Raw genomic sequence first — 23,427 nt, forward strand, 5'->3', positions numbered from 1 at the left:
AGACAGTCTTGATATAAAATTTCTGTCCCATTACCCTCTTAAATGTCATGCCAACTGTCATGATTTCCTGTTCAAAAAAATATGGGTGCTCTATTACCAGGTATTGTCCAACAGGAAATAGACTTTCTTCAGTCACACTGTAATTGGGCTGGGCAGCAAAGCTCACACTGGGACCCTCTAAGAAAGAATCCATTGACAAGCTTACTAGACCTCCTTGCCAGATAAAAAGCAAGTTTGTCACTAAAACACCAAGAGGAAGTCATTTTTCCTCACCCTGAGTTTATAATCCCAACTTCACTTGTCAAGACTACCAAATCCAACTTTTTTTAAATTTTTTTTAACGTTTATTCATTTTTGAGACAGAGAGAGACAGAGCATGAATGGGGGAAGGTCAGAGAGAGAGGGAGACACAGAACCTGAAACAGGCTCCAGGCTCTGAGCTGTCAGCACAGAGCCTGGCGCGGGGCTCGAACTCACGGACCGCGAGATCATGACCTGAGTCGAAGTTGGACACCCAGCCGACTGAGCCACCCAGGCGCCCCCCAAATCCAACTTTTAAAAATCCCCTTGGAACAGGAAATTTACCCAAGCTTTGGTGGGGAAAAAAAAAAAACTTAAAACTTAAAAAAACTTAAAGGTTAACGTTGTATCTCTGAAAGAAGGAGGCTGCCTTTCATTTCGACGAATGAGGAGCTGTAACTCAAGTACTGCGACTACTTACATCATCTCACATAGGGCACACAGCACCCATCACAGGCCACAAGGTAACATGCCCTCAGATCCAGAAAGAGAGAGATTAATAGACAGAATGTGAGGCTCATGTTTCTTGACCAACCTCAGAGCTGCTGACGAATCTCAAGGTCTCATGGGAGTTTGGGGAGTGAGTGTGTTGTAAACATAAAAATGTATTTGCTGCCTCCAGAGAAGAGGGCAAGAAGTAAATCAATTCATTAACCTGCTCTTACCTCTAATTCTGTCTGGAGGCAAGTTTCACTAGCACAATTAGGTGATTTGGGTTCTCATTTTCTACCTCACAGTGAAGAAATGTTGAGTATGTGCCCTTGACCCCACCTGCTGCTGTAGGGGGTTAGAAGTAACTGAAGGCACCTGGCCTTTCTCGTGGCCATATGGAGCTCCTAAGCCACTCTGCTGATCCACATTCAGGGAATGTTTCCCGACCTGACCACAGCAGCTGGCTTTCCACACTTTCCTCCCTGAGTCTATAGCAAAGTTAGTGGGCCTGACTTTGTCTAATCCGTGCACACCCTTTGTGTTTAACTGCCATATTTTTCTGAGCACACATTTGGAATGCAAACTTTTACAAACAAGATAAAACACTTCAATTCATTCTGCTAACATTTATTGAGCTACTCCTGTGTGTAAAGCACTTCATATAACGGAAAGCAAAATATAATGATTGCCATAGAGTAAGTCCAAACTATAACAAAAATCCCAAATGGAGACACTGTGATTTTATCTAGTTCTGATGTGCATTGTTAAGAAATGGTTGTCTAAGGTGCAGAGAGGCTCAGAGGACTTGTATAAGCTGCTTTGACTTCAAGTCCTGGTTCCACCACTTACTGGTTATGTGACCATAAAGAAGTTACTTAACCTCTCTGACCCCCCAGCCTCATTGCCTTAAATCTGGGGATGACATTACAAGCTAGCTCATAGGGTTACTGTGAGAATGGACTGCGATGATAATGAAAAACATTTAGCAGACATTCTTATAATTGCCAAATCAAGGAAGATCTAATTGTTCTAAACCAATAATCAGCATGGATCCACCACATAACCCCAGTGTGCTGTAGGCTTCTCCTCAGTCTGATGGGCTAAGGGCTTAGGATATTCGCCAACTGTTCATCTCTCAATTTACGTGTTTTTTTTTTAATATAATCTATTGTCAGATTGGTTTCCATACAACATCCAGTCAATTTATATGTTTCATCCTTGTAATAATATTGGTGTTTTGGAAAGCCTGACCCATATTCAAATGAAAAGCGTTGTTTGTATCATTTCCTTGGGAAGGAAACCGGGCAAACTAACTCAATTCATGTCACAGAGTACCCTAAACCACATGCTTGTCAAACCATCCCTAGTGACTTGACAGAGAGAGGTAAGATCGTTACTTAGGGAAACTTGGAGTGTGTTTTTCATTAACCTGCTAATTGCATCTGATTAGCAAACAGTCATTGTGTTTCCCCATTGTTAATGGTTGGCTGAGGAAATGTGGCACCCCTGAATGCTGCCTTTTATTATATACTTTTAACATGACTCAGAGACTGGCGAGAAGTAAACCAAGCAATAGCAGGTGGTAACTCTCCCCTGGCTGTGAACCTAAACACATACAAGTAGCCGTTTAGCTTTCACTAAATTTGAATGAAATCAAGCCCTTGTAGGTACAGAATTCGCATGTCCCCAGATTGTCCATAACATTCTCAATTTCAAATATTCTGTCCTCTTGCCCCCACGAGGTCATTCACATTTGTCCAACAACAGAACTGATTTTTGGTTCAGAAAATATGAGAGCTCTATTTCTAATACACACAGAGACACAGTTGGTCCTGTTTCATCCTCAGCCTTGAACACCAGTAATTTTCATTCACTGCTATACAGTTGATGTCCAAAAAAAGAAAAAGAAAAACCACCCACAAAGATTGAAATTTTAAAGCCTGGCCAAGCATGGATATAGCAATGGAGCAGAAACCTTTGTTTCTGTGACCTTTGGAACAGATGAAATGCACTTTCCAAAAGCTTTCTCAAGTATCTAGTGAGAGAGAAAATCAAAAAGAGGCAAGCACTATGCAAGAGCTTCTGTGAAGTGGCCACTTTTTAATTCTTGTGAACCGACTGGAGGTGAAAAGGCGACCCTTTGATTTTCTGTCAGCGAACCAGAGTTTCAAAGCTTCTGTCTTCTTGTGGACTTAAGGCCAGTGATGACACCAAAGAACCCAATCGGATGTAGCACTTTATTAGAGCTGTTAACCTCCAGATGACTCATCAGAAGGCTGTTTCTTTAAGCCACCTAGAGGGACAGCTGGTCATTTCCTGAGGCAGTGGGGAACCTGGCCAAACCCCAGCCATGACTGCATTCTGTACACACTGACTCCAAAGGCTTGGGTTCATCTAATGCCAAGCCAGTGAGAGCCACTGAAGAGCTAAGGAGATACATCTGCTTTTAAAGGAACGGAGAGCTGCCTGTTGTTGAAACAGATGTGGTATGCCAAGCTACACATTCTCTGGATATGGAAGGGCACAAAAAAATGTCAGTATATTCTGAAGTAAGTGATTTTTGCAACTTTGATTAGGCTTCTCTGGCTTCTCTGACCCACAAGTCCTTGACTTCAGATGATCACTAATATTCACGTCTGTTCCAAACTGCACTACTCATTCACAGAAAAATGAAGCTGTTCAATTTCATCAACTTTTTTTTTTCCATTTTTGGGAGACAGTAGGAAAAAAGACCCAATTTAGAATGACAAGACATATGTTTCTGAGCATGGTAAAGCGGTTTCTAATATCTTCAGAAGTGGGACATCATTGCTTAAGAATCTCCTAAAAATGGAATAAGAAGTTTAGTGTTCAGGAAATTTCTGTCTGCTGAGAAAATGAGGAACTGATGGTATTTGTGATAAACAGTTTTAATTGTGTGCTAAAAAGTTTGATTTTTTTTTTAAAAGTGACTCCAATGCTAAAGAAGCTTAAAATGGAGTCAGTGAAGACTTCAGCATCTAATCGAGTTATTTCCAGTTTTGTTTTACATAATCCACAATTGGGCTAATTGAACGGCTCCCCATTTTCCTATATTTGGGGTTACAGTAAAGGGGAAAGTCAGAATTCATATTAACGTGGGGAAAATTATTTGGGGAATACGTAAAGAAGGAATCTTCTGGAGGGTGGTTACTAAGACAATTTTTTACAGCAGTTTTAGGTTCACAATGAAAATGAGTAGGAGGTACAGAGATTTCCCTGTCACATGCACACGCACATCCCCTCCTCCAAACATGCATAGCCTCTGCCACCATCAACATCTCGCACCAGAGTGGTACATTTGTTACCAAATGAACCTGCATTGGCACATCACTATCACTATCTATAGTTCACATATGGTTCACTCTTGGTAGCGTGCATTCTGTGGGTTTGGACACATGTATAACAATACATATCCATCATTATGGTATTGCACAAAATATTTTCACTACTCTAAAAATCCTCTGTGTTCCACCTATTCATCTGTCCCCCAGACGTCCAACTCCTGGCAACCACTGGTAGCTTTCCTGTCTCCATAGTTTTGCCACAAAGAAGGAATCTTGAAGATCCGGTTAGAATTTCTATGCAGACTACTAGTGAAATCATAAGCAAGTCATGTTGTTAATTCTTTTCAAAATTCTATGTCAGTTTTACTTCACTGAATCTATAGCTCCCGGATCATTCCATTTAGGAATTAATATCGTGACTCACCTACTATGTCTGCCATTGCAGCTGGTGAGTTGGCCACATCCCAGGCTGACAAATTCTGTTTCTAATCTGTTAGAATGCGAGAGAGCCTTCCTAGACCAGTAACTAAGCTGCCATTCCATTTACTGTTGGTTTTATTCTGACCTTGAATTTGAGTTCCTGTCATAGACTCTAAGTCTAAAGTTCTCTTTTGGCCAGCAAAAGAGTGGATGCAGGATTAAAGCAAGAGATGGCTAATGTCCGGGAAAAAGACAAGAGCCCTGAATAAGGGTCCTTGCCCCGTATTTATTCAGATCAGAAGGCTTACAAACGTGATGGGCGTGTACAAAGAGACAAAGAAACTGTGAACATTAACTTGTGGACTTGAGGGAAAAGGGGGGTTTTGAAGATATACAGTGTTTGGGGTTTGGGTCAATATAAAACAAAATCCGGGCACCGGGCAGATGGGTAGATGGCTGTTAACAGCAGACAGGAGGCGTCATGCCTCTTTATCTTTGCCAGCATAGGGGATGAGACAGGTAGGGGGGAATAACCTCAGAGTTAATAAGGCAACTTTTCTTTTGTTAACCATCTCCGCTCTGGGCTGCTTTGCCTGCAGCGCAGCGGCCCATAGTCCAATTCACCAATTTACCTAATCTGGCCCTATTTTTCTGTAAAAGCAGCTTTTCTGCTATATACTAAACTTGGGGTGCTTTCACCCTGAATATCTAGTCTTGTTATTCCTATGTATTGGGCACCTTTGCACCGATTCTATTTCAGGCCTTTGCCTCTCTATATATATTTTGGGGGCTCTGCACCCCCTCTCTATTTTGGGGTGCCTTTGCACCTCCCTATTCCTGGCACCTTTGTGTATCCCTATTCTTGGGGTGTTTTTGCACCCCCTATTCTTGGAGTGCCAATCTGGTTTATCCAAACTCGGGTGTGATCATTTTATGGCTTTGTATTTCTTTATGCCTTGTTAATCCATTGGTGTAAGCCCCAGAGATTCCTAAGCTTATCTTCCACAAGTCACTACAATTAGACTTTTGTGTTCTTTTCTCTGTGTCTGAGCCTTATCTGCACCTTTGTTTTTATAACCTGAGATTCAGTCCTATTTTTTACCAATATAGTGGGTTGGATAATGGACAAAAATGATATATCCAAGTCTGACAACCACCCCCCCAATACCTGTGAACTGACCTTATTTGGAAATAGCGTCCTTCCAGATGTAATCAAGAATCTAGAGATTAGATCATCCTGGATTTAGGGTGGGTCCTAAATCCAATGAGCGGTGTCTTTATAAGAGAAAGAAGAGAGAAATTTGAAACACAGAGAGACACAGGAAAAACACAGAGAGAAAGGCCATGTGAAGACAGAAACAGAGTTTAAAGTGATGTATTTACAAGCCAAAGAATGTCAAGGATTGCCAGCAGCCACTAACTACCAGCTCAGAGAGAGATAAGGAGCAGTCTTCTCCAGAGCCTCCAAAAGGAACCAATCCTGCTGACAACTTCATTTCAGACTTCTGGCCTCCAGACTCTGAAAGAATACATTTCTGTTGTTTCAAGTCATCCTGTTTGTGGTAATCTGTTATGACAACCCTAGGAAATGAATAAAAGTAATCACTGTGAGGGTGAACTCTTTGCTTTGTAATTGGGACATGATAACGTATAGCACTGGATGCCAAGAGCTGCCTAATATTAACCACAGCATTTGTATCTTTTCATATTTCCTGCTCACACACTTGACCTGCTTTCCTCCACCACACACATCTGCTATGCTAGCCCATTCTGGGCCTCATAGATCAACATATCGATACTCTAGGCATCACATTCTGCCAGACAGCCAAGATTTCTGCTGGGTCTGTTGCCCAGTGGTTCAGTTCCGCTGTGGGGATAGTTTTGCCTCAAGGAATGAAAACACCACCTATCTATTAGGCAACTTCTGGAAGAATTTGAAAGTCATGGTATGATTTGGAAATTGGCCCCAAGGTTTTTGGAAAGGCACGGATATTAATTAAAAAAGGGGGGGGGGGGGGTGGGTGAGGTTGACGACACCACTCTTATAGTGAGTTGAAAATGGGGTTCTTATAGTGAGTTGAAAATTGGCTTTTCACAAGCTTAGGTAAAAGAAAATGGAGCTCTTTCTGCTTCATATTTGTTCATCAGTAAGCTGATGCTCTTGAAGAGTTAATTGGCAACTGGCACTTCCACAGCACCCTGGAGTGAAAACGAAGAAGCATCTCATAGCTCACATTAGTCTAAAACTCATTGACTGGCTATTATAAGCCAGGCATTGTTGTTAAACTGGAATAGAGCTTTGAATAAAAATGTCTAAAGACTCTATCTTCATGGAGTCTACATTCATAAGAAAGAAGATGTTCACAGCCATTTTCTTAGCAAGAATTGGCTCAATAAAGGATAGCATTTAAAAATGCTGCCCAGGATACAACAGCTTGTAGAGCCTGTGACGTGATGGAGCACCATTTACTTTCTTGAATATTTAGAAAACTGGTTGATTGCACTTAAATGGGATTTTAAAGCTTTGAAATTAGTGTTATCTTTTGAACTTGAAAAACCATAAAGCCATGTCTAAGTCACCAATTAAGTAGTTCAATTTTTTAAATGAACAAAAGATCAGATGCATTTCAATTTTATTCAAGCAAATTAAATTTCACCCAAACAAATGAAGTGTCATTCTCAATGGATCTTTCCTTTGCCTTAGGCTTTTAGCTAACAGACAGTCCTTTTGTTTGAAGGCATTGATTATTATAATATTAAGTGACTGCAAGTATACTGTCAATAGCTGATGGTAAGGGAAAGGGATAGAAGTTAAAAATCTATATATTTCATTTGTAGATTTCCCTAATAAGACAAATTCAGATTAGGTATAAATTTAGCTATGAGATTTTCCTAAGAGAAACCATTTCCAAAACTTGTTTGCCTGTGAATCTTTTGTTTTAAAAGCATCTTCATTTAGAGTCTCTTCTGATCACTCTCAATGAAGAGTTTGCAAAGTTATCCAAATTACTTAAATTCTTTCTAAACCCTTCAACTTCGTGACAGCATCTTGGAAGGGGAAGACTTATCCAGCTCTTAATTATTCAGGCTAATGGTGGCCTGCAGGGTGTGAAATGTGATGAAGCACACAGGGCAAATTCAATAACATCAGGCTAGATGTCGAGTGCCAGATGTCGTGACTGAGAACATCACTGGGATAAAGACAGGAACTGAGGCTCCATTGACCATCATGAGTAAACAAATTTTATATTCCCTAGGCAAGTATTGATTGTTTCTCTGTTGGTAAAGAAGAATGATCTTTGGAATAAAAGCTTGTGCTCTATTTTAAGCCCTTTTCTTAGAAAACTTCAAATCTCCTATGATCCTTTTGTTATAGACTTTGCTTACCAGGGAACTTCAAAATATTCAAGAACTGAAATAGACAAGGAAGTTTGACTTGATGGCCTGTGAGCCATCAAGGGATAAACTAATATAAATTATTAAAAACTACCCCACTGTATTGCTTTATTCACGTTTAATCCTAATGTACTCTCATTTTGCTACCTGATTGGACTATATCATGGCAGAAAAAATATCTAGAGGTGCAAAAGCTTGATAAATGAGTTGATGGCTATGTAAATTCATTTGTCACCCTTAAATTTCAAGATGGAGATAATAAAGGGCATCCTGGGAGCACATAGAAATAGGAATAGCTTCTAACTTGAAATGGCCTCTGAGCTCCAATTTGCAAGATAAATAGAGTATAGAGGAAAGTTTTCCAGGCAGGGGTGTTGTGTGTGTGTGTGTGTGTGTGTGTGTGTGTGTGTGTGTGTAATATACAGAACCCCACAAGTTGATGGTACATATATTGATGTATAAATGGTTTTGCTTGCAAGGGAGTAGGGCTCAAAGGACAAGAGACAGGAGTTGAAGCTGGAGATGGGGACAAAGGCAAGTCCTAAAGGGTTTTCTATACATGGAATGACATGGTATGCTAAGCAGCTCTTGCAATCTCATAGCCAAAGTGCCTGGTACATTTCTAACACAGAAGTAAGGACTAGAACGTGCTGACAAAGGAAAGACAAAGGCATAGCCAATACCTGATTCACACGAAAGTTGTACTGCTGGAAGAATGTGTGAAAGAACCCACATGCCATCTTTGGAATATTTCACACATGCCACCAAGAAAACCATAAGAGAGAGCAAGTCAACTGGTGATATGATCAGAAAATAATCTATAGCCTTAATATTCAAATTTTGCCCACAAATAGCTTTTGTTATCATCTGGGAGCTTGATAGAAATGCAGAACCTCAGGCCACAACCTAGATCTACTTAATCAGAATTTATAGCTAACAAGATCCGTAGGTGACTCGTGAACATTAGCATTGGTGAAACACTGGGTGAATCTCTCAACCTTGGATGCACATTAGAAAAGCATAAGGAGAGTTTTTTAAAAATATCAAGGGAAGGTACCTTCTCCAGAGGTCCAATTTAGTGGATCAAATACATCACCAGGTTTTTTAACTTATGTGACTGGGTAAAGGGCATCTCCAGGCATCAGATTGAAAATAAAGGAGAAAAAGATAACATGTAAGGAGTTTGGTTTTGACACATTACTTTGCAATATTTGTGGGACATATAAAAAGTGATCATAAATTAACAAATAGACATATGGATTTATGTGAAAATTTTCAGTAACCCATGACTAGTTTCAGTAAACAACTCCAGAGAGCTGTAATGTAAGAGAGAAATCTAAGATACAGATATAAATTTATGTAGAAATTCTGGAGTCATCAATGGTGGAGGTGATCATTGAAGGTATGGGAAAAAATAAGAATGTGAATAAAATGAGAAAAATAAAGATCAAGAATAGAATCTCTTGCATCATCAATGTTTAAAGGGTAGGCCAAATAAGTTGAGCTCAATAAAGAGATGAAATTAGGGGCTCTAGAGAAGAAGGAAAATCAAGAGAAAAGAGAAACACGTATAGCAAGGGAAGAGATAGTTTCAAAAGGACATAGAAATAGTGTCAAATATTGCTACAACATCAGAAATACAAGAGTTCAGTAGTGCCCATTGGTTTTACCATCTAAGAGTTCAGGTATGACCTTGGCAAGAGGATGAATGGGATGAAAGCCAGCTTGTGATTCATTGAGGAATGAATGGAAAATCAGGCAGTCGAAATATATAGTTTCTATTTCTCTTTCAAAAAGCTTGGCGGTAAAAGGGAAATTATAAAATATGGTGATAGCTAGAAGATGTAGAATTTTAAATCCTAAGCTGCATTTAAGGACTCCACAAATGTTTCAGAGGCTAGTGTGTTGGATCCACTAATGGCAGTGTTTCTAGAGTAAACACACATGGCTGATAAGCATAGGTATTTCTCATCATAAATGTTTACACGTCTATTATATTGTTGTGGAACAAAGTTGCCTATTCAAAGATGGTAGGCATTGGTTCTATGTAGACACAGCTATCACAAATGTTCCACACAAGAGATTAGTGCAATGATGTAGTCCCGCATTTTTGGGTTTCTCTTACATTAGGTTGGCCAATTAAATATTTAGATGAAGAGAAACATGACACTCAGATGGTACCTTTATATAAACCCTGTGGTTTGGTCATAACTTTTTACTACTTACAGCTGTGGGACTTGGAAAACTATTCTTTTGGTGTATCCTACTCTATCACAATGGAAAAAATAGACAAAGAAAGTGAAAAGCAATCAAAAATTATTTAAAATCATTGATTCTAAATATTTAGTTCTAGTTAACTAACTGGAATTAAAATAAAAACTTAAAAAATAAGGTTGTAAAAAATCAAAAGAAAGTACACTTATCATGATGAGCACTGAGAATTGTAAAGAATTATTTAATCATTAGAGTATAAACATGAAACTAATATAATACTGTATGATAATTACACATGAATTTAAAAAAATAAAGAGTACTTTTGGAGCACCTGGATGGCTCTTGATCTCATGGTTCATGAGTTCAAGCCCCGTCCAAGTTGGGCTCTGCACTGGTAGCACAGAATCTTCTTGGGATTCTCTCTCTCTGCACCCCTCCTACTCATGCTCACTCTCTCTCTTTCTCTCTCTCTCTCTCAAAATAAATAAATAAACTTAAAAAAATAAAAAAATAAAATACATTTTAGAAAACAAAAATGAAATAAATAAATGTTAGTATTTATTAAATATTAAAAATCAAATAAATAAATAATTAGCTGGATTTGGGTATTACTTTTATTTTTATTAATTAGTTTTTTAACAGTCACCTAATTTTAAACGGTGCTATAATCCTTTAAGGTAGGTAGAAAAGACATTACCACCAGACTTTTATGAATTTAGAAATCTAAGAGAGGGTTGACAATACCTAGAACACACATAACAACTTGAAGAATACTGAAAGGTTATTCCTTCCTTTTAGAAGACTCATCGCCTTTCAAACTCTCAGAATTGGCTCAATGCCCAATGAGATAAAGTATATTAAGGCACTATAAAAATGTAAAATATTATCTGAATTTAAGTCCCAGCATTATTGGGTCATCTTTTTAAGCACCTACATCAGTGCCTGACACACACATTCTCAGGGGCACCTGGGTGGCTCAGTCTGTTGAGCAACCGACTTCGGCTCAGGTCATGATCTCACGGTTTGTGAGTTCAAGCCCTGCATCGGGCTCTGTGCTGAGAGCTCAGAGCCCGGAGCTTGCTTTGGATTCTGTGTCTCCCTCTCTCTCTGCTCCTCCCCCACTCATGCTCTGTCTCTCTGTGTCTCAGAAATAAATAAACATTAAAAAAAATTGTTTAAATGAAAATACTTTCTCAGTTAAATAGAAAGGACATATCTATGAAGAAAGTGTCTTGTGATGTTGGGCAAGGGATCACAGATATCTCCTAATTATTCCCTAGATTTCCCTCAGTAGTCTATTATACCTACATTTTTGTTTTCAGTGTGAGTAAACTCTGGGTAACTGCGTGGTCCATAGGGTGTAGACAAAGCCTCTTCCCAGATTAGGTTGGTTGAGACAGCTTTGCCTGGAAAAGACATTTTCTATTTCTGAATAGACAACACCTCCACTCTCCACCTGCACACAGGATTAGAACAATTTTCTAGATAGTTGTGTTTGGGTCAAGGAACCCTAATGAATTGTGCCCAGATCCAAAGCCTTACTCTCGAACATTACACCAGATTCCTTTGTGAGGAACGTGTTCATTAAACAACAAAACTAACAAGCAAAAACAAAAAAACCGTTGAGATGCTACTATGTTATCCCTTTTGCTGAGAGCCAAGGGGGCTGAGCCCACTGATCTTCCAACAGCCTCCTGAATCCCAAAGCACAGAACTGGTTCTAGAAGACTTGCCTCCAACAGCGTAAGAACTGTGAAGCCACTACCAAATGTCACCGTCACATAGTCTCCCTTGCCTCAGGCCACATTCATTCTCTTTGTGGTCTCTAAAATGACACCTGCGTTTCATTTAGAATCTTCACGAGAACGAATGCTACTAGGTCTCCCCTGTCATCAAAAATGAATACATCTGCACTTTGCTTCCTTTTCTTCTTCTACCGTTCCACTTTTCCCCAAACTTACCACACGGAACCCCATGCCACATAAATTCCAAGTGTGTGTGTATGATAGTGTTTAAGAGCTTGGGCATTAGAGTCAGATTGAACTGGATTTGAATCCAGACTGTTACTTCACTAACAGACGTTGGCCAGTTATTTAATCTTTCTGAGTCTCAGTTTCCCTATGGGAAAAACAAAGGCAATGGCGTTGAGTTCTTGATTTTTTATCTGTGTGTAATGATTAAGTGAGACAACGCACATAGGGCACTTAGCACTGTGCCCAGCCTATGTGCCCAACACATATGGCCTCGGAGTCCTTTTTTGCATGCCATGCAGGTTGGTATCAGCAGCCTCATAAGCCCTCACGTACCTTAGTTTTAACTTCCGGCAGCCGACTGCCAATTCTTGAGGTGTTCATCCCAGAACTCCCAAAATGAATTTTATGTCTGCCCCATAGGTTGTGTTTTAAATTGGACTGTACCTGACACCTACGTGTTTTCACGGGAGGAAGTAATGGACAGCCAGAAACTTCTTCTTAGTCATTTGGATTCTCATAAACTGACCGGCTTGGGCTGCGGCAGGGGTCCCCTTCAGACCGACTCGCAACACCATCGCGTCAAATTCCGTATCTCTGTATTGTGGCATGATAGTTGAAAGCATAGACACTGAAGTCTGATGGCCTGAGCTGAAATCACATTTCTGCCTTTGTGCATCTTGAGCAAGTTACTTGGCCTTGTTGTGCCTCAGTTTCTTCCACTGTAATATGGGATAATAGTAATAATGCCAATTTTGCAGCATTTTTTGAGACTAAAATGGGTTAATATACTACAAAGTACTTAGAATAATACCTAGAAGATAATAAGCATTTTACAGCTGTGTGTTCACTTTTACTAACTACCTATAAAGTAGGATATAATTCACTAATTCTACAGACATTTGCTAATTGGTGATTATGTGCCAACGCTACACTGAAAGCTAAAAGATAAAAGAGCTTCCAATAAAAAAGACTTTCATATTATATATATGTATATGTGTATATGTATACATATATACACACATTATATACATATATATGCATATATCCATAGCACACATATATAATATGTAATATATTATATACATATACAAATATGCACAAACATATATCACATATGTTAGGCTACAACAACGCCTGACATTTTATGATCTGAGATTACCAATCTGTTCCTTTTCACTTCTTTTTTTTAACCAATAATTATATGTGGGTTTACATCTGGACACACCAGTTGGACCAGCCTTCTGTGGGATGGGTGCTAAGAAAGTATCACCTCTAAGTTTATCTCCCATCACTTGTTACCAAGATCCCGGCATCAAATAACATTTTTTACTAATCAAGCCACTGTCTGAAAACCAACAGTAACCGAAGCTGAAAAACTGAAGCCGTTTCCTAAATCTGTGACTGGAGACATGGAGAAGCAGCGTCAAGTTGAGTAAACAAAGGATGAAACTATGGCTAATTTGACCTGAATTCATGAGTTCTAGTGTATAGAATATGATGGAAGTGATATTTTAATCTGGATCTCATTCGAATCACAACGAGTTAATGGACAGAGCTGGTGTTACACCATTTGTGAGACGGACGAAAACTCTCTTTACCAGGCACTTGTCGCCCTTCTTAACAGGTGGCTGAGCCCCCCACTGCTGGCAGTTAAGAGTGCCTTCCACTCCCTCTCCATAATGAAGCCTGACTTCACTTAGCTGGCCATGAGGCTTATGTTGTTCTCTTTGACTACAAGGGTGAGGTCCTTTGAAGACCAAGAAGTCATTGCCAATGAAGCAGCTGGTTCCCACTGCTCCTGACCAACTCCACACTGTGGGAGCTGGAGGCTTCATTTACCCGGTTCTCAGTTTGCACCCATGCCCTGCCCAGCCCCCGACCCTCTGCTCCCTGTGATTCCTCATCCTCTGGCTTCGTCTCTGGCTTTGTCCTGGTTTCAGGCCATTGATAGAGACGAGTTCCTGCTCCCCAGTGACAGTCCCGCTGCTTCTGAATCAAAGTCAGCTTCTGTCAACCCCTGGAGCTTGTCTCTGTCTCTCCGGAGATTCTGCTTTTTATTGTCAACAAGGGTTATCACAGTGACCAAACACTGAACTCTGCTGTGGGCCACTAACCAGCCTGAGGCTCTCCTCTGCTGCTGACTTCAAAGGATCATATAAGTGCATTTACTAGAAAAGTACAAGTCGGCTTGGGCTAAAGTGAAATACTTCCCAGAGGCATTTCCATCAGAAATGGTCCTTTCTAGAGCCGGCCACAGTTTAGGGGGGATAATTATTTGGATATAGTCATTTGTTTTTATTGAGCGCCTACTATATATATAGAATTCTTTTTATTTATTTCACTTTATCTAAGAATGACCTAAAATGAGAAATCTTTACCCCATTTTAAAGATGAGGAAATTGAGGTTCAGAGACTTTTTCTTAAACAGCACAATATCACACAAAGACTGTGTTCTCTTTGCCTTCTTGCAACAGGGAGCTTTCTTTCTGCTCCTTAATCACACCAATATCAGTGGCTTCTAACTTTACCCCAAGGGTAAGGCTGACCCTAGAAGCAACTATGATGAGCCAAGCACAGATACATTTTTATGCCTAAGCCGGAATCCCTGATCTATTGAAAACAGCCTGCAAAGGAGTCAGCAGCCTGAGTTGTCCCAAATTTCTTATAATTTAGAAAGGGAAAGAAGAAAAGCCAATTTACAGGGCTAAATATAAAATGACCCATCAGTGTGCATCACCAAAGTTGCTATCACTCTGCTGTATATGGTGACCTTCAAATGGGCAAATAGGTCGTTCCTTGACAACAGTATCTTTTCAAGTTAATTGATTTGACAAAATAGCGACAAATTAACCACTCAGTTGTGTTGTTTTTTTTTTTTTTTAATTCCAACAAATGACCAAAGATATGTGCCCTTCTGCCATGCTAGTTTAACTTATTAAGCAGGCAGCAGGAATCCAAATCAGCAAAGACAATGCATTATACAAGTGACATCGAATTTATGTGACTAATTTCAGCACTCACGAAAAGGGTTTTCCTTACTTGCCTGCACTGTGCCATGCTACATTCTGGAAAATGGTGCTTCTTTTTGTTTTGGAATCCTGAATATAGAGTTACCTGCTAAGAAAAGACTTTCCATCTCTGTGGACAGTTTCCAGGAAGCTTCTCTGAAATAAGCTATTCCCAGATAACTGTTCAAAGGCCTGTGTCATTAGTTGGATACTGATGGTTGCTTCAATATAACATACTGACATGACTTTGAGAGACAGTTGAAAAACCCTTTAATTCTAGAAAATGAGTTGATGTTTTTTAGTTTGCTCTTAGAGCTGGTTCTGGTAATACGTGGTTTTATGCATGATCAAGGGATAGTTATAAACATACGACATATATAGGTAAAATAGTAATCCACACATGGTCCTTTAGTTTGGTACTTGTGCTGTATGTCTTGGAAATTCAGGCAAGGAGTTGAATTTCTTAGTATTCAATCACCAGTTAGTCATTCAGCAGGCAATATCACATTTTAAATGTAAAACTACACGCAAAGATTATGTCCTTCAGGTTGTCTTCCCAGTTTACCTCTTTCCAACTCTGACAATAGTGTGATTCATTAGAGTCAAATATTCTTTATATTTCATTAAATGTATTGTCCCTCCTTTTTCCCACCCATGCTAATGGAACTTAGCAGTGGGCCTCACTTCTAGGAGTTACTACTGGGCTCTGTGAGTGGTATATGACATTTATTTTGGTTGTTACAAGGTAGGGTATTGGGTTAGGGTTTTCCAGAGAAACCAGACAGATAGGTGGATGGATGGATAGATAGATAGATAGATAGATAGATATAGAGATATTGATATAGATATATAACATGATGATGATATTTGTTATAAGGAATTGGATCCTTAACTATGGAAGCTGAGAAATTCCACCACCCCCTGTCTGAAAGCTGGAGGCCCAGGAAAATTGGTGGAAATACCAATGCAAATCTGAAGTCCTGAGCACCAGGGGTAAGTTTCACTCCAAAGGACTCCCAAGACCAATGTCCTAGCTCAACAGTCAGGCCGAGTGAACAAAGTCAACCTTCCTCTGCCTTTTTATCCTGTTCAGGTCCTCAGTGGATTGGATGACACTCCCACATTGAGGAGGGCATCTTCTTTCTTATTCAGTCTACCAATGCAAATGCTAATCTCTTCCAAAAATATCCTGACAGACACAACCAGAAATAATGTTTAACCAGACATCTGGACGTCCTGTGGCCTAGTCAAGTTGACACATGAAATTAGCCATCAGAAGTATACAATTATATATGCAATAAATTTTTTTAGTGCAAAATAACAGTGGGCACGCTCTATTCAGTAACATTTGAGGACCTAGAACATCTATCCATTTGTGCCAAAGGGTATATCCAAAGAGTATCTGAAGAGAATATTGGTTCTTCTTGAAATTGGCCTCTGGATCCCTTGATGCAGAAATGGGGCACAGGTGGAGCAGAGGCCTACTTGTCACCTGTTCTGTCTCCAGCTCTGAAGTCTTTTAAGGAATATTGGTCTGATGATAGCTACACTCCCAGGACTCTGCAGGAAATGTGACCCCAAGCTCACCGCCACTTAGTAGTTATTGAAACTTAACCAAGAAAAAATATACTCAGTGCAATTGCTTAAAGAACAACTATTTTCCTGCTTTGGTTTCTGTGTCTCCCTCTCTCTCTACCTTTCTTTCTCTCTCTCTCTCTCTCTCTCTAAAATAAACATTATTATTTTTTTTTAATGGGGCACCTGGGTGGCTCAGTCAAATAAGCATCTGACTTTGGCTCAGGTCATGATCTCATGGTTTGTGGGTTCGAGCCCTGTGTCAGGCTCTGTGCTGACAGCTCAGAGCCTGGAGCCTCCTTCAGATTCTGGGTCTCCCTCTCTCCCTGCCCCTCCCCTGCCCTCTCTCTCTCTTTCTCAAAAATAAACATAAAAAAAAATTTAATAAAAAATGAACAACAATTTTCCCCTTTTCTAGATAGCCTAAGACATGCCCCTAAAGCAGGCCCTGGCTAGTACTTTAAACATCATAAGAACTGAGATAATGGTGCCTCCTCCTGCCATAGGCAACCTGAAATAAATCATTCTTCAAAATTACATAAAACACAAGTGAATGCTAAAAATGAAAATATCCTTCTTCTTGGTTTTCCAATTGGATTAAGTTTGTCTTTCTTTTTTTCATGACAAATAATTTGCCACTGTCTTAAATACCAGCTTTGTCTGCCCATGTAGTAACCTATCACTCTCTAGGAATTAAGCCAGATTAGCAAAGGGAGATGTATCTACAGTGAAATATATTGACCCCCACCATCTATCACTTCTGCCAGTGGAACCGATTTTCATGAATTATTTCTTGGTAAGAAACCATCGATCTCTGCCAAGGGATCATTTTTATGAAAAGCTTATCATCACATATATCATAAGTATGTTGTTTAGGACACCATCATACAGGGAATTTATATTTTATGAGTTTTGTGTATCATGGATTTTGTGAATCATGCAACCGCCCAAGTTCCTTTTTCCAACCACCCATGGCTAGCACACAGGTAATTATGACAGATGTCCTCTGTCTCCTCCATTTGGAGATCCCGCCCCTAATTTTCTTCCATCTACTCACTCCACTTGTTGTCTTTTTATCTTTCTATGCAACTCTCTAACAACCTTAATCCTCCATAAGACAATGAGTTATATATAAATAGCCTTATTTCTAGTTCCATAACATGATATACTTGTGGCTCTCATACAGTGATTCCTCTCCTAGGCAGGCAGGAATCTTGTGACATGAACTGAAATAAAATATGCTGGATTAATTTTTCAATACTTTTTATAACATTCATTTCATCTAAATGGTTATGTGGGTGATTTTTTAATTATTTTTCTTTATATATTTCTTAATTTCCAAAATTTCTTTAGTAAATACATGTCAATTTTATAATCTAAAAAAACTAGAAAAATCAGGGGCACCTGGGTGGCTCAGTCGGTTGAGCGTCCGACTTCAGCTCAGGTCAAGATCTCACGGTTTGTGGGTTCGAGCCCCGCATCGGGCTCTGTGCTGACAGCTCAGAGCCTGGAGCCTGCTTCAGATTCTGTGTCTCCTTCTCTCTCTGCCCCTCCCTGCTCATGCTTTGTCTCACTCTGTTTCCCAAAACCAAATAAATATAAAAAAAATGTATACTTTTTTAAAAAACTAGAAAAATCATTCACAATAGTTCTATGTTATGTAATTATATAATAAAAACATGAAAATTCTTCATTCAGATTTTAGGAAGCTAACATAAATCAGTGTGACATTTAAATTTCAGTGTAGGTTTACCTAATATGTTCAGCATTTCATACTTCCCAGTGACTCAGTATGAATAACAAAATGATTTCAAAATTATTCCTGAGATCTGTTTGTATTTTAATTTGAACAAATTATATTACAAACGTCCAGTTTTAAGCATGTTTTGAGTCCTAGATATTGCTTTATGGACACCTTATCTATGATAAGATTGATAAGCCTTGTTATGAAAAAAAAATCCAAATAGTCCAAGTGGGCTGTAATACTACCCAGGGGAACACCTTTGATTCTTAGAGATTAGATGGAAAAAGTAAATGTCATCGGCCCCCACTGAATCCCACCATCAATCTGGGAGATGTCAAGGCACTAGGTAAGTAGAAAAAAATGTAAAATAAATATCTTCAGAAGTTCCAAAGGCTATGATGTAAATGTTTTCAAGACAGAAAAATCACACTTTCATATGAACTTCAGCATTCTGTCTGCTATAGTAAGTTTTAACATCCTATCCACCCAGTGGAAGTTTTGGTTAGAGGGACAACCACATGAAATCGCAGTCTGGTGAGGATTCAGGATTCCAACTGTGAGTCTGTCTTAAGAGAAGAGACAACTGAGCATTCTGAGAAGCAACCTGAAGAAGCAGAAAGAACATCAGGAGGGAGTCAGGAGACCAAACTTGATGATTTGCCCAAGTAATTTCACCACTAGGAGCCTTGGTTTCCTTTTCTCTACTACGAGGAGATTGAATTGTGTGATCTTTGACGATCCTTCCATAACTGCAATCCAACAAATCCCTCAGTTGCGATAGTGTGTCCAGTAGCCATCAAATGGTCATTAACTCTGGTTACCAGTCATTGTGCTCCTACACAGAAAATTGACCTCATTCACGTCCCCTTGGATTTAAAATTGCTGGTGATAAAGTCCCTAGAAGTAATTATTCCTGCTACCCTGGTGTGCAGCTCCAATTTGTGGCAATTAGATACGATTAGTCATAGTTTTCTTATCCTTTCACTCTTTTGGCTTTAGCATTCAGAAAGGGCAGGCATTTCAGAAAGTCACTGTGTGTCAGAATATGTACATCTGGGCTTCCAATAAAGAATATCTCTCAATTTTTCTTGATAATTATGGAGAAGGGATGGGCCCTTGTTTTCTACATCACTAGTAAAATTGCCCACAACTCAGGCTGGCAGAATTTTTGCCAAAAATAGAGAAATAAATCAAAAGGATATCCTAGAGGACCTTGAGATTAATTTTATGTATTTTATTTTAAAATTACCACTGATAAATATTGCTATTCTTTGAGGTTTCAGCTGTTATCCTATGGCTTGTCTTTCTGTTTTCATTTCAGCAGATAATTGCCTGCCTCAGGGTATTGTGGTTTGGTTTTGTTTTTTTTATAGACAGAGATTTCTCATATCAGATTTTAAGTGTTTTCTGAAATTAACTCTTGGGCTCCCGTTTTGGTAGAGCCAGGAATTAGGATCTAGTGAACCTGTATGGGAGTGTTATGGATGTCTCCTCTTTTCTGCTTTCTCCAAATATGAATATTTGTACTAGGTTCTTGATGTGCTGCAGTGCTTATTAGGAAAATAATACTGCATGTACAACATTGAAACATGCTGTCTAGTTGTACATTCTACAGACCTTGTCCCCTTCATGTGTACCAGCAAGTCTGTAGAAAAACATTAAGCTAGCACAGTTAAAGTGGCAAAAAATAGGTGCTACGTAAACATCTATTGATAGGATCAATGGATGAATGAACACATGAAGGTATTTTCATTGATATCTTCTTTTTTAATGTTTATTTTTGAGGGGTTGGGGAGGGGCAGAGAGAGAGGGAGACACAGAATCCGAAGCAGGCTCCAGGCTCCGAGCCGTCTGCACGGAGCCCGATGTGGGGCTTGAACACATGAACTGTGAGATCATGACCTGAGCCACAGTTGGATGCTTAACAGACCGAGCCACCCAGGCGCCCCTTCACTGCTAACTTTTAAGTGACGCACAGAACACTCTCACGGTGCAGAGAAGCTATAAAGCGAGCTGTTTGGTTGGTCAATAAAATAAACACATTTAGCCTTAGCTTTCAATATCCTCACCAGGATTGTTAGAGTGTCAAATTGTAAATGAATGTGTAGCCTTTCTGGACCTTTTCATATTGGGTATCTGTGACTTTAGAGGGCCTTCATAGGGGAAAGTCACTAAAGAGTATTTAAACTAGCAGAAAAAGAAAGTGGCTGAAAGATATTTTTAGAGATCATTTTTGTCCCACAGTCCCCAGGCCATTACAGCAGAGCCTCAGGGTTGGACTCTGGTCCCCGGACATTTCAAATAAGCAACAATAGTTTGTTTTTCAAACAGCTACAGAAGAAGAGCTAAAAACTTGTGAACTGCCCTCTCATTTTAGTCCGCATGAGGGATAGATACTAGGTTTGAAAAACAGAGTTTATTTAACTGCTAAGGAAATTAGGCCCAGAGTAACTGGGACTTGCTTAAGATCACACGGCAACCAAGGGCAGAGTCACTAAACTATCCACCGTGCCCTGTTATCCAACACGTGTGACCACCAATGCCCTAAGGCCACAGTTCTCAGCTGGGAGTGACTTTGCCCTCCCAGAGGGTGTTTCACCATTGCTGGAGACATTTTTGGTTGTCACAGCTACAGGGTGGGTGCTGGCATTGAGTGGGTAGCGGCCTGGGATGCTGCTTAACACCCAGTAATGCACAAGACAGCCCCCCACCCCCAGCAAGCTCTCATCTGGCCCAAAATGGCAATCGTACAAAGCCAAGAAACCATAGTCTAGACAATAAAGCGAGGAACAACAAGAATTCTTTTTTGGAAGGCTGGAAAGGGCAGTGGGGTGTGACAAATGAGCCGATAGAAGTCTTCCTCAGTCCCTGTCCCTTGTTGTCTGTTACAGGACAGTCTCCTATTCGACACTTCGCAAGTGTGTAAAATGGAATTAATGGAAGAAAATGCATATTTGGGGGACAATCAGTCAAGGACGTGGTGGGAGCTGTCTGGACACCTAACCTTTCTCGTCTCAGAGCTTTCCCACACTTTTTCATCTGTAAATTCATAGGAGGATTAAATGACCAAGCACCCAGCTCATATGTAGCATTTAGTAAATGTTAGCTACGACCACTGTCTAATTTCATCTTCCCAGGAGAGAAGAACTAGTATCCTAGTTTTATAGATGAAATAACTGAAATTCAGAGACTGTCTTGTAGCTTCGTCAACAGCAGCAACTTCAGAACAGAAAAGGGCTGAGGCGGGGAGTGGGCGTATCTCCCCACCGTCTCCCCACCACGCCACCCTGGCTCTCTTCTCTTTCGCACACATGCCCGCCTCACAAGTAGAACATGACTACAGCATGAAAACTCTCCCTGGACACGCGGCTCACAGTTTGTATTTTAATTTTTACTTCTCTTTTAGCAACAACTACAAAAACCTGTAACATTTAAGCTATTTCAGAACAAATAAAACTTTGGCTTTTCTTTCATACTGTATGTCGCTTATTTCATGCATTGTAATGGCCAAAGTTTAGATGATAATGCAGCCCCACACTGAAGTGATGAACGGCAAAGGGAAACACAGTTAACTTCACTGTAAAGAAACCTGGTGTACATTCCCTTACTCAAGTGATCAAAGTTAACTTACCAATACTGGGCTAAACACCATTTGCCTCCTAGTATCATGCACTGAAAACACTTTGTCCCTTAAACTATATTCCCACCAAACAAAGCCTAAAATATCAGGCAAATCGAAATTGTTCTATTCCCTTCGAAAATACCAAGGTCATAAAGACGAAAACATGGAAGAGGCACTATTCCAATTTTTAAAACAATTATAAGAGACACGGCTACTAAATATAATGTGTGAGCCTGGATTGGATCCTGGACCAGGAGGGGCAATAGCTATAAAGGACTTTATTAGAACCATTGGTATAATTTAATACAGACTTGGATCATATAATGGCATTTTATCAGTGTTAATTTTTCTTATGTTGGTCTCTTTACTGTAGTTAGGTAAGAGAATGTCATTATTCCTAAGGACATGAAATATTTAGAGTTAAAGACAGTTGTAATATTGGTAAACCAGGTCTCTGGAAACAAATAATAGTAAGTCAAAACCCTAGTTTGCAGTGTCTGTTTATTTCTGTGGTGGAAATGCTCCCACCATGAATAATTTTAGAAGTCACCGAGTACAGAATTGGGAAGACAAATGCACTGTATATTATGTATATTATTATAATTATAATTATAATTATGTAAATTACATATATCATAAATTCTATTTATATATAAATGTATATGATTTAATACATGTAACCTACACATACATTACACTATGTATACTCACGTATATATTATACATGTATATGTGCATCTATACATATATTATATGTATAATCTATACATGTATTAAGTGAGATAAAGCAAATATGGAAATACACTAATAGAGATTATAAAGGGATTCATGATAATGAAGCAGAAAAAAAGAGGGAGATTAAGGCAAAAGAGCACGATTTAAGAATTACAGAAGTCAGTGACTCATTGAAAAGGAACAACATAGGGGTCTCGTGATAATTCTTTGTCTTACACGTGAAACTTTTCTGTAAATTTAAAATTGTACCAAAATAGTAAAGTTCAAAACCTATAGATTGTTACAAAAAAATGTTTCTCCAGGTTGGGATGTTGGCAGTGTTTTAGGGAAGCATTAAACACTGATTACAACCTACAGGAAGCACATTTTGATGCTAAGCTTTGGAGACATTGAGAAAATTACTTAAAGTCAGTAACATTTCATCTTATGTGGGGGGGTTAAATGTTAAAATCGATGATATGTTGTGGCTTTAAAAACACTCTTGGGATGCCTTAAGTCTTCCATTAAGACAGTACAGTACTGGCCTTCACTGAGTCAAGCCCAGCCAGTATTTGCTTCTTTAATAAAGCAAATTTGCTTCTCCCAGATGGAGAAGTTTAAGGACCACATTTTAATTTAAAAAAACAAGCACTTCCGGGGTACCTGGGTGGCTCAGTCAGTTAAGCGTCTGACTTCGGCTCAGGTCATGATCTCACGGTTTGTG

Source organism: Panthera onca, chromosome D2 (genome assembly GCF_046562875.1).
Source record: "Panthera onca isolate mPanOnc1 chromosome D2, mPanOnc1 haplotype 2, whole genome shotgun sequence".
NCBI classification, from domain to species: Eukaryota; Metazoa; Chordata; class Mammalia; order Carnivora; family Felidae; genus Panthera; species Panthera onca.